Here is a 17,185-nt window from a genome sequence, read left to right on the forward strand (position 1 = left end):
TTATCACAAATATTAAATACTAGTTTTGAAAATTTCTTAATCTTTTGCAAATTCTCTTAAAGCAAAGGTTCTAGAATTTATTTCAGGATCTAGTGAAATTCATAGACCAGATCACAAAAGAAATATATATATATATATATATATATATGCATATATTATGCATATTTAATTGACTTCTCAAAATTATATATAAATGACATATATATGTCATTTATATATAATTTTGAGAAGTCAATTAAAAAGATTCCTTTTTAAAGACACTATGCCCCTTTTTTCTAAGTATTTAAACAGGTATTTTAAAAGTTTTCAAATATAGTGATAGGTTAACTTCCTTACAGAATAATTGACCAAGTGTCAGAAGATGTACATACACTGTTGTCATTAAAAACAACTAAAGTTTATTGGAGATTTTTATTGTACTTGTATTAAAAATACAATTTAAGTGTCCAAATATTGCTCTGATTTCATTTACATAGAGGTAACTGGGGGAAACTGAGACATTAGTAGAAATATATATTGATTTTTTTTCAAAGCACAGTTCTGTATGTATTATAACCTGTTAAAATACTTGCCCTTGTATAGGACCCCAAAAGTTCTGAAATCTACAAAATGAAGGCAGCAAATACTTGTTTAAAAAAATGATAATAGCACAATCCAACTCTCTTATATTGTTCCTCAGATAAAAACCCAGCAAGGTTTTTGGAATTCCATGGCATGCAGACCAGATTTTTAAATTTTATTTTATTTATTTATTTGAGATAGAGAGAGCACGAGGTGGGGGAGGGTCAGAGGGAGAAGCAGGCTTTCCGTTGAACAGACAGTCCGATGTGGGACTTAATCCTGGGACTCCGGGATCATGACCTGAGCTGAAGGCAGTCCCTTAACCAACTGAGCTACCCAGGCACCCAATTTTTCTTCTTTTAATATAGTACAAAGTGATTACATTAGTGGTAGGAGTAAATTGTTACACAAAGAAACCTTATTCTATAATTTTGGAAATTTCATGAGGGAAAGAAAATATGTTCTCTCTACTTAGCTTGATCCCCAGTGCCTGGACCTACTAGATTCTCAGTAAATAATATTGAAAGAATAAAATGTGGGGAAGATTAAAAACAAAGTAATGCAATGCAGGCAAACTCACAACAAATATGAACATCTGTTTACATGAGGTAGTGTGTTATTAGCTCTAATAAAAACAAAAACAAAACCAAAACTGTTAGGGTAGTTCCTGGGATATTATTTACCTACCAAGATTTATTGAAATTTTAGCCATCCTTTAAAGCTCAATTCAAATATCACTTCTTTCTTGGAGTCAGTCTGAGTAAAATTAATTTATACCTTCTGCTTGTTTTTGTATCTATCTCTTTAAACAGACAGTAACTTTCTTTGTAAGTACATTGGTAAAAAGATGACCAAGTTAGTATTGAATAGATTTTGAAGTCCTCAGTTAGGTGTCTAGGGATTTGCCTCCTGCAGAGTAACTTAATTTGATGAAATTTTTTTCCCTTGTGGATTATAAAACCATACTTCTATGAAAGATAAAAATGTACAAATCCAAATATGGCCCACTGAATGAAATCCAAACCTAAATAATGGAAAATTAAATAAAATATATATCTGAAGAAGCCTCATATGACATAATAGAAACAAATACATCACTCATCACAGTCTGAGAAAGAATAAATAAGTAAGCTAGAAAATGTCAAAATTACTGGAATTTAGGTAAACGGTATTCAATCTATTGAGCTTCACATGTCTTCCCCTCAATACTTAATTGAACCCTAATAACTCTTACTGATGCTCTCCTTTCCCTCTCCCTCTCAGCTCTAATTAGTTTTTGCTGTTCTATTAGGTGTAAACATCACAATCTGAAATGGACAGAGTAGAAGTTAATTAGGACACATTCTACAGAAATTTTTAAAAAAACAAAGAAATATGATTCTTCAGACTCCGTCAAATTTTCCGCCTCCATGTATCCCCAGAGCTCCAGGTATCTGCTGCGTGCATACTGTTGAACTTGGGCATTTGGACCAGGACTTGTGTTCATGCTTGAAAATCCACACTAATGAGGAAGGTCATTAAAATAATTGTATTTCATAATTTGGACTTCAGTAACACCTAGTTGTATTATTTAAATATGTTTATATCCAACATCATAGGGCAAGAAACGTAGAATATGGTAAAAGTCAGGAGAAAACATTTTTCAAGGCAGAAATAAATGAGAATATTTATGAGTAGTCAAATTAGAGGGCCAAACATTTCTTATCATATTAATGTTAATCAGTTGGGCTTTTTACATATATCAAAGTAGCTAAGAGCCAGTTTCCATTGTCTTCCTATTCCAATTCTTATTTCTTTTAGTTATAATGTGTGCTTAATAAAAAAAGAGCTATAAGAAATAGAATTAATGGGAGAAGTCTTCAGGAGGACACTAGATTCCTTAGGGGGCATCAAAAGCCCAGAAATGTTAGTAGTCAATGTATCTGGAATTTATTCAAAAAAGTGTAGAAAAGAACGAAGCACAGAAGGAAGGAAAGAAGAAAAAGTGGGATAGCGAGAGAGAGTGAAAGGAGGAAGGAGGGCAGAAACCACACTAGGAAAATTAATTTTCTTATCAATGAAAATTATGTAGACTTTTTAGGGTTTTCAAACATTAACCATTTTATTTCACTTAAGACATTAATAAGAAAATATAATCCATACTATCCAAATATCCAAAGCAATTGACAGATTTAATGGAATCCTTATCAAAACACCAGTAGTAATTTTCATAGTACTAGAACAAATTATCTTAAAATTGGTATGGACCCACAGACAACCCTCAAAAACAAAAGGAATCTTGGGAAAGAACAAAACTGAAGGCACTACAACCCCATATTTTAAACCATACTAAAAACTAGTATTCAAAACAATATTTCTAGAGAAAAATAAAAGACACATAGATCAATGGAACAGAATAGATACCCCAGAAATGAACTTATATTTATATGACCTATTAATCTACAACAAAGAAAGCAAGACTATACAATGAGGGAAAGATAGGTTTTTTCCAACAAGTGGGGTTGGGAAAACTGGTCAGCTACATGCAAAAGAATGAAACTGGACTACTTTCTTGCACCACACACAAAATCAAAAAGGATTAAAGTCCTAAATATAAGACCTGAAATCATAAAATTTCTAAAAGAAAACATAGGCAGTAATCTCTCAGACTTTGGCTTTTAGCAATAGTTTTCTGGATCTGTCTCCCCAGCAAAGGAAACAAAAACAAAAATAAGCAATTGGGAGTACATCAAACTAAAAAGCTTTTGCACGGGCTAGGAAACCATCAACAAAATACAAAGATAATCTAATAAATGGGACAAGATATTTGCAAAAGACGTACCTGATAATGTTGAATTTTGAGTTTATATATTTTAAATATTAACCAGAAGGTTAAAAACACCCAAAATGATTAATATCCAAAATATATAAAGAAATCATACAACTCAACACCAAAAATAAACAAATAAAAACAACCACACACACAACATGTAATTTAATTAAAAAATAGGCATAAGGACTGGAATAGACATTTTTCCAAAGAAGACTTACAGATAGCCAACACACACATGAAAAGATGTTCAATATTATCAGTCAGGAAAATGCAAATCAAAACCACAATGAAATATCATCTCGCATCAGTAAGAGTGACTACTATTAAAAAAAAAAAAAGAAATAGCAAGTGTTGGTGAAGATGTGGAGAAAAGGGAATCCTCATGCACTGTTGATTAGAATGCAAACTGGCGCAGCATCTATGGGAAATGATACAGAGTTTCCTCAGAAAATTAAGAACAGAAATATCAGATGATCCAGTAATTCCACTGCTGTGTATTCACCCGCCAAAAACAAAAACACTAATTCAAAAAGATATATGCAACCCTATGTTTAGTGCAGCACTATTCACAAGAGCCAAGATATGGAAGCAACCCAAGTGTCCATTGATAGATGAATGAATAAAGAAGCTGTACCACGCACACATGTGAGCATGCATGTGTGTGTATGTGTGTGTGTACACACACAGTAGGATATCACTCAGCTATGAAAAATTATAAAATCTTGCCACTCACAACCATGGTTGGACCTGGAGGGTATTATATTAAGTGGCATACATCAGATATGTGGAATCAAAAAACAAACGAACAAAAGAATTAAAAAACAGTCTCATTAATAAAGAACAAACTGCATGCATAAAACAGATGCATAAAATAGATGAAGGGGATTAAGATATACAAACTTCCAGTTATAAAATCAATAAATCATGGAGATGAAAAGTACAGCATAAAGAATATAGTCAAAAATATTATAGTAACTTTGCATGATGACTGACCATAAATTCACTTACTGTGGTGAACATTGTATAATGTATAGAACTGTTGAATCACTGTGCTATACACCTGAAACAAATATAATATTCTATGTCAACTAAGCTTCAATTAAAAATAAAAAAGATTTAAAATTTTAAAAATTAAAAGCATAAGAAGCATTGAAAAGCATTAGATGGAGAACTCTGAAACCAAACAGAAGCTCTTTTTAACAAGATTTTAAAACTATCATTTAAATAAAAAAAAAAAGAATGGAGTTGTATTTTTGTCTGAAATCAAAGCTACCTGTCCAAGTCTGAGCTGCAAAAAGTCCCATGAGTACTGTAATAAAAAGCACTCACACAAAAGCCCATCATTAGGACCTGTACACATAAAGACAATACAACAATTGATTCGTATTTTCTGAATTACTTAAAAAGATTATTGCTAACAATTTTTTGTTTGTTTTTGAGGGTATAAAATTCTTCTGTGTGTGAAAATGAAAAAAAAAAAAACAGTAATTAACTATTTAGGGTTTTATTCTTAAATAGTTGAGGATACTAAAACCATTCTGTGGACCAAATGTTGGAAGACAAAAGGTATAAATTTTTTAAATTATCCTGAAGAATAGACACTGAAATTTACCAGAGTATGCTACTTCAAAATATACCTCTTTGCTATATAGGTTATTTTGAGCTAAAAGCCAGTGAGACCAACAAACCTGGGATAAACTCTAAAAATGGGGCCCAGATTTTCCTTTAGTAAAAGAAATTTATATTTATGAAGGCAATTTCTATTTGTAAAAATGTCTCCCTCTCCAGTACCCCGTAGAGGACTCTTGATGTCACAACACTCCAGCTGGTCTTAAGGGTTAACTTCCTTCAACACACTCCTTCCTTGCTGACCTAAGTCCCTTGATCTGTAACGGAACTAATTTACTTTCTTTGAGATTTGCAGACAGAGGGCCTTGAGGAGTGAAGGACCAGAACTTTTCCAGACCACTGAAGCCAGCAAGTCTGAAGCGGCCTCTGCTTTCTGATTAGTCTAACAATTTTTTAGCAAAATGTTTTTCCTTTCTTAGGTTTACACGGTGGTGATTTTACTGACCTTTTTGTGCATCTGTAGACCTTGCCCTCCTTTGCAGAAGGAACAGAGTACTCCTGCACATCAGGAGACAAGAACCTGACCTCCTTGTGAGGAGGTGGAGAGGGGCGGAGGAGGGTGTCATCCATCCCAGTAGGTCCCTGTCTCCCCTCCCCTGCCCCCATCCTGAGATAGCTTCTATAGCTGGCATCTGGAAGTCTGCCTGTAACCAAGAAATGTTGCTGCCCACTGCACTCCCTTTGCAGATTAACTACCCTAAACCCTTTAAAAAAAATCCAGAGCCAGGCAGAAACCTCAGAGTTGGCTTTTAGACAAGAGTCTGCCTTCTTCCCAGGTTGTTGGCCCCCTGGATTAAGCTCAAATTCCTTTCCAATCAAAAACTCCTCTCTGCAGCATCACTCAGACTAACTTGGGTTCAGTAACTCTTATCCCTGAAGTAGGCACTGACTGAAATTTGCATAATAAGCATTACTAAACTACCCTTGTTTACCACAAATATCCTAGATCACTTTCCCATAACTTGTATCCTCTACCTGGAACCCCCACCCACACTTCCCTTTGTTTGGCTGAAAATGGTAGATAAACCTAAGTTCTCACCACACTCATCACTGAGTGTTCCCATGTGTACATGTGTGGTGCACATGTTAATAAAATTCTGTTTGTTTTTCTCTTGGTAATCTGTCCTTTGCCAGTCTAATTTATAGGGCCCCAGCCAATGATCCTAAGATGGGTAGTGGGAAAAAAAAATTTTTTCCTCCCCTCCCCTACAAGACCAAAATGAAGGTTTCAGAATTGTACGGAAAATTAGCCTTAATTCCTAAGTTGAAAAGAGTTCTTACAAAGGATTCTGAATGTAATCTGATCCACAAAATTAAACACTTCTGAAGCCTTCAAAAATATAAAATCCTGTTTCTGATTTGAAGAAATGCTTACGTCACAGTCTTTAGACTACATAGTAAACCCTGATGCAATACTTCTTTGATTTGTAAGACTAGAAATTCTCTGGATGGAGATAAATTACTTTATCAAATAGGCAAAATAGTTTCATTAAGTGTGGAACATTCATGATTTCCCCCAATAGAGTAGTGCAGTTTAACTACAGATAGCTGGAAGCCATAGCAGAGGCCAAAATGAGTAATAGCACAGAGAAGGGCAAAAAAAAAAAAAAAAAAAAAAAAAAGGAAAGGCAATTATTTCTACCCCAGCAGTAAATCTGAAAAGAAGATAAAGGTACAAGTTAACAAGCCAAATAGTTAACTTCTTTCTATGGCGTCTATGGGGGGTATTTTTGGCTTTTGTTATATTTTCTTGACAATTTCCTGTCTTTTCCTTTGTTTATATCATGTTAATGTACCTCCTAGGAAAGTTCTTTGCAACATTAAAAAATAGTAGACAATGAAAAAAAAAAAAAAAACAATGTATTCATTCTATATGCAAAACATCCAAGTTTCCATGTTTCTCTACAGTCCCCAAAACTCTGTTTTGAGTAAACAAAGTCATCACAGTATTTAGTTGTTTCCGAAATTATTTTGGCTGTATTTGTTAAGGAACAAACTTAAATCAATCAATCACTCTCTCTCTCTCTCATCTCTAAATTTGAACCAGAGATTTTCCTTTACATTGTTTCCTTTACATTTGTTGATTCTGTTCACAGATTTGTGAGAATAGTTTAGCGAAAACATTTTTTCTTTTCCAAATGATGCATGTAGCTGGCGTCTGGGAAGATTGACAGATTTAGGAATGACAGACGAGTTGAAATTCCATATTACAAAGCCTTTCTGAGTCTCATTTCCTTGCTTTTGAAATTGGAAAAGTATTGTCGACCTTGCAGTTTTGTTGGAAGGATTAAATAAAATGTACATAAAGTTCCCTGACACACAATAGGTAAATAATAAATAGTATTTGTTGTCATTCTTACACTTGTGTTCTATTCTGCTTCCTCCTTGCCAAGACAAAAGTGATTCAAATATATTGTTGCAAATGAGGGATACCTGGGTGTCTTAGTCAGTTAAGGGTCTGCTTTCTTCACGATCCTACAGTTCCAGGATAGAGCCCTGAGTTGAATTGGGCTCCTTGCTTAGCAGGGAGTCTGCTTCTCCCTCTCCCCCTGCCCTTCCCCCAACTTATGGGCACACACACTCTCTCTCTCAAATAAATGAATAAAATCTTAAAAAAAAAAAAAAAAGAAGAAGATGAATAAAGGAAAACCTTATTAAAGTTGAATCAGTAGTGTGTGTAGGCTAGAAAAGGCTTACCATTCAATGTCAGTTACAGACTCCAACAGAAGAGGCTAGCACAGACCCCGGCAGAAGAATCTTCAACAGGAAGGAATCATCCATCAATCACAAGTCCTAAGAGGAAGATGTATATTGGAGCTCATGTAAAAAATCAGGACCCTCTGCAACTCAGTCAATGAGAAACCAGTATCACTTGAAAGTTTGTTTTTCTCTAATGGACTTTTGTTAAAACAAACCCTCCCAACTTCCTCCTTCTTCTCCATAAAATAACATTCCTCTCCTTTGTTGGACTTGCTTATGGTTTTGCTGAAACTTGCTTGTCCTGAACTATAATTCTCTGTTATTCCCGAATAAACTAATTTTTGCTGGTAAAGTAACTGACAGTTTTACTTTTAAGGTGAACAGTGTGCATCTACATGCATACTACATACACACACACACACGCACACACACACACACATAATTTACATGTTTTTTCTGCTTGGATCATACTGCTAAAAATTGCAAGTGCACGTATTTATGTTGACAAAACAAGTCTAAGTTTATTAGATTTAGAAATGTCTTTTTTAGGAGTTTACAAATGTAATAGTTATCCTACATACCCTATCTATAACTGTAACAAATGATCTGCATTTGTGAACACTAAAGCAAATGGTTTCAAAGGTAGGAAATATTTACCGACTCTAAAACCAAGTACAGAACAACTTGCTAAATAATGTCAGATGGAGATCCTGATTATCTCTAACCCCCTAATCGGGAGATAAAATATTTTTTACTTCCAATATTTCAAAGTTCTGCAAATCCATTTAGCTAACAATGTCTAGACCACAGGATAGAAAATAATCTCTCAATAAATCTTGTAGTTTATCTTAAATAACAATAGAGCAAGTTGCCTTCCACGAGGTACATAACAACTGCCAAAGATAAAGGTGGATAGTGCTGAAAGGCTGTACAGATCAATTTTATTTAGTGATAAACACTGCAGTAGAGAAGAGTCCAGCATGAACTGAGCTCTCCTTGGATTTGTGTAGAGGTGAATGGGTATTTTAAAGGGAGAATGAGAGAGTAGGGAGGGGCAGTAAGCAGAGCCCTGCAGAGTCAGGAAAGTGAAGAGTTATAAATAGCGGGATAAGAGGTCAATGTCAATGCTGTTAGACCATCTGTGCCTGCTAACTAGCACTTACTGAAGTTAAGCTCTATCCTCCCACAGAGACTTGGAGACAGGGCCCCATCCTTCCTGATGATTACATTTCCAAAGAATGGCTTTCAAGTCCTTGAAAGCGAGACCACTTGGTTGTAGGAGATACACACACATCTCAAAGGGACAGAGGAAGAATTTATAATAATAAACTTGTTTGTTTTTATTAATAAGTGCACTAAGACAGGGAGGTCGGGGGGCCTATCTTCAGGTGTTAGCTGGAACAAATGGTAAGTTCTTTGGACAGCTTTGAACTTTTCCGGACAGGAACTCAAGGGGGGCTGGGTCATCACAGAGACAGAGGCTAAGACTTCTAGGAGCCATGTTAGAGTTTGGTCAAGGATAGTCTTTGTCACAGTTCTCTTACCTATGACATGGTAGTCCGTCTCTTTGGAGACAGACCGATTAGTTGAGGTCCAGTTTTAGGTCATACGTTCATCAGCTGGCTTCGCTGCATTCAGTGTCAAAGTGACAGACCAGTCAGCTTAGCAAGTTCCCCAACAAGCCCAGCCATAATTTACAGAAAGGAATAAGCAAGGACAAAAGGCTATAACCACAACAAAACAACACCATCCAGCCATGCCTGGAAAAAAAACCAAACAAACAAAGAAAAAACAAAAAAAAAACAAAACAACCCAAGAACCACTGAATCAGTCATGGTTTTATTGAACACATTCTCATTTCGTGTAAGTTATTCTTCTGCTACTGTGGAACATCTAGAGACCCATAGTTCATAACCCCTACACTCAAAAGCCCAACTTCCAAGAATGTTTACAAGTAACTTTACTATAAAGTGGTTTACGATAAATGCCTTTAAAATGAGAGAGATGCCTTGTGGCATAGAAGTCCCAGGGAAGAATGGAATAATCCAGTAAGGCTTTGTGACAGAGGCTGAGTAAGCTGTGAAGGAATGGTCAGATTTCAACCCTTAGAGAAAAGAAGCTGTGCTCATCAAAAATGATAGCACCTTTCATCAAATCAGAGGAAATTGCAAAAAAGGCCTACCAGGCACAGATCAGAAGAGAATTCTGAGACTGTCCTCTTCATTAAAAAGTTAACTATCTCAAAATTTACTGTTAAACATGGGCCTTCATAGTCAACTACATTTGACAAAGACATGAAGTCAGATATTGATTCTTTCCCAGAGAGATGTTAAGTAGTCAATGTTAAATGGGAACAAGTCCTAGCAATAATTCATTCTAACACCTGACATTTTCAGATAAATAAATTGAGGAGCATCTGACGGGTACATGTGCTAGGCTATGCAGACAGTGGTTGATGGAGTGGGGTCTCCTTGCTTTCTTCATACCATGTTACTCTTTGTTAGTATATTTTATTCTAGGCTCAGTGAAGGGGAATCCAGAGGAAAACATTGAGAAAACACTAAATATTCCTGGCTTGCGGAAACTTTTGAAACCATGAATTAGCACGGAAACACTAGACGCTGGAGAGCAGATTTCAGGAAGGTAGCTAATTCCATATTGAGCATATCTGGTATGTTTCCCAAAGATGGAACTGAATGTATCTATTTTTTTCTGTAGGATTTACCAGTCTAGAGCTTGAGAGAAATGGAAATGGGAGATACAGCTTGAAGAACAATCAGCTCATAGATGGTCTGTGAAGCCACAAGAGAGAAACAGATCCCTCTAAATCCACATCTCTTTTCTCATTATAATAATCTTACAAATCAAGTATATACATATTGTTTTTTTAGCAGTGTACAATTATGTGTGGGAAATCATCTCTAAAATAATTCCGGAATACTGATAAGTATGCTTTTACAAACAAAGATTAAATTCAATAATTATCAAAGCACATACCCTCCCCAATGGGGATAAAAATATATGTTCATAAAAAAAATTAAAAAAAAAATTCAATAATTATTTTTAAAAGTCAACAGGATGTGTTTAGAGTAATATTTAAAATAAAGCCAGATTCCAGGGCTTCCATAAAAACATGACTTCCTTGACAAGCAACCCCTGACATTTGATAGTACCGTTCTATTTTTAATTTTATAGTCTCTGGTTCACCATCTCAAGGAAAGCAGGTCAGAAGCTTAATTCAATAAGCTTTCATTAACTTCCTAGTATGTGCTAGATAATGGAGCTACAAAGATGTAAACTATAGCTCTTAAATGTAAGTCGTCTTTGTTTTTTGGGTTTTTTTCCCAACTAATTTTATTGTGTGCCTCCTAGTTTCCTAGATATTGTTCTGGCACTGATGTTACAGTGTAAATAAGAGAAACCCAGCTCTCAAGTGTTTGCATTCTAGTAGTTCCCAGTCTTGTTTTCTTAATGTGTGTTCAATCAGCACAGAAAGATGAGTGCTTATGCAGTATGTAATTTTTAGGCAAGAGTAACAATTAGGTAATATGACAGTTTTGACTTAAATAGCCCTTATTCCTTAAAGAGTACATTGTTTAGTGATTTGAGAATTTCTGTCCTCCAAATATAGGAAGATTGTTGTTGAGTCAGTATTACCTAATGCTGACAATTTTTTGGTAAACATTTATGTATTCACAGACCATATGAAAATGACTCTTTGACTGCCTTTGGAAATATCATGTTGAAATTTCCAATATTACATCCACCGTCACTTATTTTTTTCAACTTAGATTTTTATTTTCCTCCTGATACACGATTATCTTTCAGACCTGTAACCCTGAAACAAATAATACATCATATGTTAATAATAAGAAAGAAAAAGTATTAAAAAACAAAAAAATAAATAAATATGAGTATCTTTCAAATTTTAGTAGTAGCACAATTTTTTAGATTCTCTTAGAAATACTCCTATTTTATATAAAACCCTATGTTCAGTTGTGTCATATTTCCCTATAGTTCCTGACTTTTGGTCCAGTATCAAAATCTTTTCCAGCCATTTATTTAATCTTTTGACCAGATTTTTAGTGGAGAAAAATGACATGACTGTTAGAGAATATTTACTATTTAGTGCTTAGTTATAATGACATATGTTCTTCCCACCTGGTTCTAAAGCCCAACATAGTCAAACACAATTATTTCCCCAGAAAATAGAACATAACAAATATTATATTAGCTTGACATAATAGCCAATGGAAAATTAGGAAATAAGTTATGTAAAAAGTACTTAAAAGAATAAGTACTATGGGCAGTATTAAAACGAACAAACAACAACAACAAAAAAAACCTTTCCAGTATGGGCAACCTTTATGGGGAGTTGTTAAAAATACAAAATAGTTACAAACCCAAAAGGATGAAAAAGGAGGTGGAGTATGGCTCCCCTCCCTGCAATTAAGTCCATATAACCAGGCCAGTGGAGTAGGAGCCCTTGACTCGACTGTGGCTGCTTTGGGCCCAGCACTCTCTAAAGAACCTGGACAGCTCTTCACAGCATGCGAGGAAGGAAAAACACCTGGAAGAAGGCATGGGCTATGTCCCATTCCAAGCCATTTGGCTTCCATCTAAAACATACTTCCGTCCTTCAAGAGGAAGGCTTCCCAGTTTGGGGTGCAGTAATAGTGGACTGGGCCAAATCTATCCCTCTCCAAACCCAGGTATCTGCCTCATGCCTCAACTTATCCCCACCCAGGGACTAGTTAGCTTGGATCACCAGTGTTTGTTAGTGGTCCAGTCTGACCCAGTGTTAGTTACCAGAACATACCACAGTTTAGCCATCATGTGGGATTGTAGGTTCTCAGAGGCTGCTGGCATCACTGTAGGCTGGTCCTAGCCAAAAAGACCTTTTCTAGTCTATCCAGGCTGCTATAATAAAACACCACAGACTGGGCAGCTTATAAACAACAGAAATTTGTTTCGCATAGTTCTGGAGGATAGAAGTCCAAGATCAGCACCGTTGCAATGAGGACACTCTGCCGATTCACAGACATCTTGTAGCCTCTCATAGTGGGAAGGGTTTCTCCCAAAGTCCTCGTCTACTGATACCATTACCTTTGTGAATTAGGATTTCAAAATACAATATTGGGAGAGAGAGACACAAACATTCAGATCATAGTAGAACTAAATAGTAAACCCTTTCAATCTTCAAATTATAAACTATTTGAGGGCTTATCATATGATTCTGTTTCATGGGGTTTTTTGGGGGGAGGGATTATTTTCTGAGGGGAGGATTTCTCACTGGTCAAAGCATGTTGGAATTCATTTTCTAATTTTTCATAAGAATTAGAAAAACTCTGTATAGATATATTTCTTTTTTCTGTCCATGTTTTTGGTATTGGGGAGCTTTATAAGATTCTTACTTCAATGGCACTAACTTCATTCAATATAGCAAAATCTAGATTTTTCAGAGGGTTTCTTTTTAATTTTTTTCTGGTGGGGGGGGAGAAGGGATTGTTTGTTTCCTGATATTTCATGTCTTTTTCTTTTTTTTTCTAAATCAATTTTTTTAAAGATTTTATTTATTTATTTGACAGAGAGAGACCACAAGCAGGCAGAGAGAGAAGAGGAAGCAGGCTCCCTGCTGAGCAGAGAGCCTGATGCAGGGCTTGATCCCAGGACCCTGGGATCATGACCCTAGCTGAAGGCAGAGGCTTTAACCCACTGAGCCACCCAGGCGCCCCTTTCATGTCTTTTTCTTGCAGAGTTATTGCTCCCTTTGCTTCTTTTCTTCTTCACCACTGAATTGCCACATGCCACATCGTTCTGCTCTACCAGAATACTCATTTTTGTTTTATGTTGGTTTTGGTTTGTTGCTGTGTTTAGACACAGGGTGGACTTACTCCTTTCGGGGCAGGTCAGACCGATTTTAAGGCCATCACATTCTCCCTTCTCTCCTCAGGATTTATCAACCTGCTTTTTCTGCCCCAAAGACTGGCAGCAAGACAGAAGACTCACAGATTGTTCACTAACATTTTATGCTTTTGCTTTTAAATTTTCTAGCTATTTTGAGAAAGGAGCATTCTCTATCTTTGAGTTTAATGACGGCATCATTTTGGGATAGGTTTTTTGGTTTTGTTTTGTTTTTAACCTCTTTGTTATTCTGTAGTATTTGGGGAGGAAGTATTGGGAGACAGGAACCTAAGCAACCACTGTTATCTTCAACTATTCTGAAATCCCAGGAAATTCTTATCTACAGTGTTGAAACAATAGGATATCCTCTAGGAAAAGAAATGAACTTAACTCCTCCCTCATACCATGAGTAAAAAAATTAATTCAGGTGGATCATAGACCTAAACATAAAGCCCAAGTCTATGAATCTTCTGGAAGAAACCTTATATCTTCTTGATCTGTGGGTAAAGATTGTTTAAGTATAGCATAGAAAATGAGAACTATAACAGAAAAAAATTAGGGTTTCATCAAAATTAAAAGCTTCTCACAAAAGATTCAATTGATAAAAGTGATAAAGCATGCCACAGAATGTGTAAACATATTCATAATATCTCAAACTGGGGGGGAAAATTGTATCTAGACTAGATAAAGAAAAACCCCAAACCGAGTCATTAAAAGGGCAGTACCATTTTTTAAAACAGACTAACAGATATTTCAAAACAAATATATGAATGTCTGAAAGTCACTTTAAGAAGCACTCAACATCATTAGTTATCAGGGAAATACAAATTGAAATCACAATGAAATACTATAAGACATACATGAGAATTGCTAAAAATAAGACACCAGGACTACCTTATGCTATGTTGAGGAACAACCAGAACACTCCTACATTGCTGGTAGGAATGTAAAACAGCACAGATAACTTTGGAAAATGTAAAGCAGTTTCTTCTACCGAGCCCTTTCACATTTACCCAAGAGAGAAGAAAACATATGACCACAATAACTTGTACCCGGTTGTTCATAGCAGCTTTATTCATTCTGTCCAAAAATTGTAAACAACCCCATACTCCATCAGTGAGACAATGCACACATTTTGATGTGCTCATTCAATGGAATATTTGTCAACAATAAAAAGAAATGAACTACTGTGGTGTCAACAGCATAGAAAATTCTCCCAAACATTACGTTAACTGAAAGGTAGACAAAAAAAAAAAAAAAAAAAAGTACATACTGTATGAGTCCATTGATTTGCAGCTCTAGAATAAGCAACATTTATCTGTGGTAAACAGCAGCAACAACAACAACAAAAACATAACATTGGTTGCCTCTGCTTGTGAGGAGGAGTGGTAACTCTCTGAGAACCGGTATGAGGGAATTTTCCAGCAATAATTTGCTGGGGTTGCTTTATAGGGCTGTGGTTGCATGGGTGTAAACATTCGTCAAAACCCATGACATTGCATGCTTTTACGTTCGGGGAATTTCTTCTCCTGAAGTGATAGATGGGAACTGACAGTAAGTGTTGGGAGTACAATTTGTATGCATTATAGTTTGTGGGGTGACCATAAAACCCAAAAATGTTTTATGTATTTGGCCTAGTCTCAAGCATGTTTTATACGCAGCAAGCTCTTGTGCTAGCATGCATTCTATCAAATGATTACAATAAAGCTGGTTGGAATCGTGAAAGGAATGTCAGCCGAGACCACCAAACTTGCTACAACAAAAAGCGATTTCCCTAAAATCTCATCTCATTTCATGCTTTCAAGTTGTGACTGCTGAAGTTATCAGATGGAGCTTAGAAGTTACTCACAAAACTGATTCTTATTACTTACACACATCTCTCATCCACGGGGAGAGAATGGGAGGAGCTGGGACAGAGCCTAGAATTCCATTATCCACTTTGGTTTGGTTGGCACTTGCTTGGTACTAAATGCTCTAAGCTTGTTTCTGATGAACAATGGTGCATAGCACAAAACCCAACCATAATTGGCAGAGAAAAGCAAGAAAGCCTAAAAGAAAAAAAAAGAAAAAGAAAAAGAAGAAAACCCAACAGAAAGAGCCTAAGGCATTTATGTTTTCGCTACACTGCCTAAGCAATTCGGAAAGGAAGGAATGAAGCCAGTATCCTGGTTTGAACGGCCCTATCATATCATCATTTCATGAGAACTTGGCATTACATTTTGAAAAAGCCAGTGTCTGAAGTTGTAACTTGTTTTAGTAGGTAATAATGTTCATGTGTTTTTAAAGATAGAATTGCTCTGTCTCCTATGAATTGACTACTTCTGTTTTCTCATATAACATAATTTAAGAGAGAAATCTGGGATTGCCCAAGGTCCTGCCATATTTAACGGAGGGTAATACAGGAAAAAAAAAAAAAAAAAAAAAAAAAAACACACAACAAAACACAGCAGCTCTCGAAAAACAACAACATGTGGTTGGATCAGTGTCTTAAGTCTGGTTCCCCAGAAGCAGATGCTGAGATCAGGATTCACTTACAAATGATTTCCATAAGGCAAGATTCCTAGGGGAGAGGGTAAGAAAATGGAGGAAGAAGGTCAGAGAATAAAAGGGAAGCCAAGCAAAGATGTGACCACAGGCATGAGTCCCACAGCTGAATAAACTTCAGCCTGCTCCCATTGACAAACTGTGATGTAAGTTACACCTCAGAGATATTCCAACCCCTGAGGTAAGGAAGAGGTGAGGAAGCCCGGCATTCATACTCTCACCCAACAGTCATTGTCGGACAGCAGGCAGGGACCAGAGTAGCAAACTTCCAGGCAACTTCAGCTCTTGACCTCTAAGGGCAACACAGCCCCAGTGGCCCCAGGGCAGTTCCAGAAAGGCAGCCACAGCCACTGAAGGCGCATCTCAAGGCACGTTGCCATGCCTCAGAGAAAACACCAAAGGGTATCCAGCGAGTCTGGTAGATCGTCAACATTGCCCATGAAATCCAGGATATTTTCTACAAAAATTGATAAGGAAAAGTAGTGATTAAATGTTAAATGCTCATCAATGTGCGACTTCTTTTATTCTTAAGGAGTAGTTCCAGCACTTAGCACACAGAAAAGAAGAATATATTTTATATATGCACAGGTGTATATGTATAAGTACATCTAGATCTACTTATTTTTTCTTTTTAATGATTGTAAAGGGATGCCTGGGTGGCTCAGTCAGTTAAGCATCTGCTTTCGGCTCAGGTCATGATCCCAGGGTCTGGGATGGAGCCCCGCATTGGGCTCCCTGTTCAGGGGGGAGTCTGTCTTTCCCTTACCCTCTGCTGATACCCCGGCCTGTGCACTCTCAAATAAATAAAATCTTTTTTTAATAATGACTGGAAAACATTCTATTGCATGTATTGATTAAATTTATTTTTTCATCTACCACCAATAGACATTTCTATTTATCATTTTAATTACTTTTTAAAAATAAACTATGTTCCACAAATATCTTTTACATGTACATTCAAAAATGTCTACACATATATGCACAGGAAAAATTGCTAATAATGACTATTTGCAAACTTTTATTTGCAACATTAGA

General features: G+C 36.1%; 1 long non-coding RNA gene across 2 annotated transcripts in view; it reads right to left on the reverse strand.

The window, feature by feature from the left end:
* The window catches only part of LOC309862738, a 130,060-nt gene extending 121,125 nt beyond the window's left edge, over positions 1-8,935 (reverse strand). Inside the window, exons 1-2 of one of the 2 annotated variants that reach the window (XR_014310684.1) lie at positions 8,866-8,935; positions 7,700-7,795 (exon numbers count right to left, since the gene is read on the reverse strand). This is a non-coding gene — a long non-coding RNA (uncharacterized lncRNA). Of the gene's footprint in view, positions 1-7,699; positions 7,873-8,865 lie in introns of those variants that run through there. The other variant, XR_014310685.1, reaches the window with a different exon arrangement.
* Between the last annotated feature and the right edge of the window lie 8,250 nt (positions 8,936-17,185).

The sequence above is a fragment of the Mustela nivalis genome (assembly GCF_964662115.1).
Source record: "Mustela nivalis genome assembly, chromosome: 4".
Lineage (NCBI taxonomy): Eukaryota > Metazoa > Chordata > Mammalia > Carnivora > Mustelidae > Mustela > Mustela nivalis.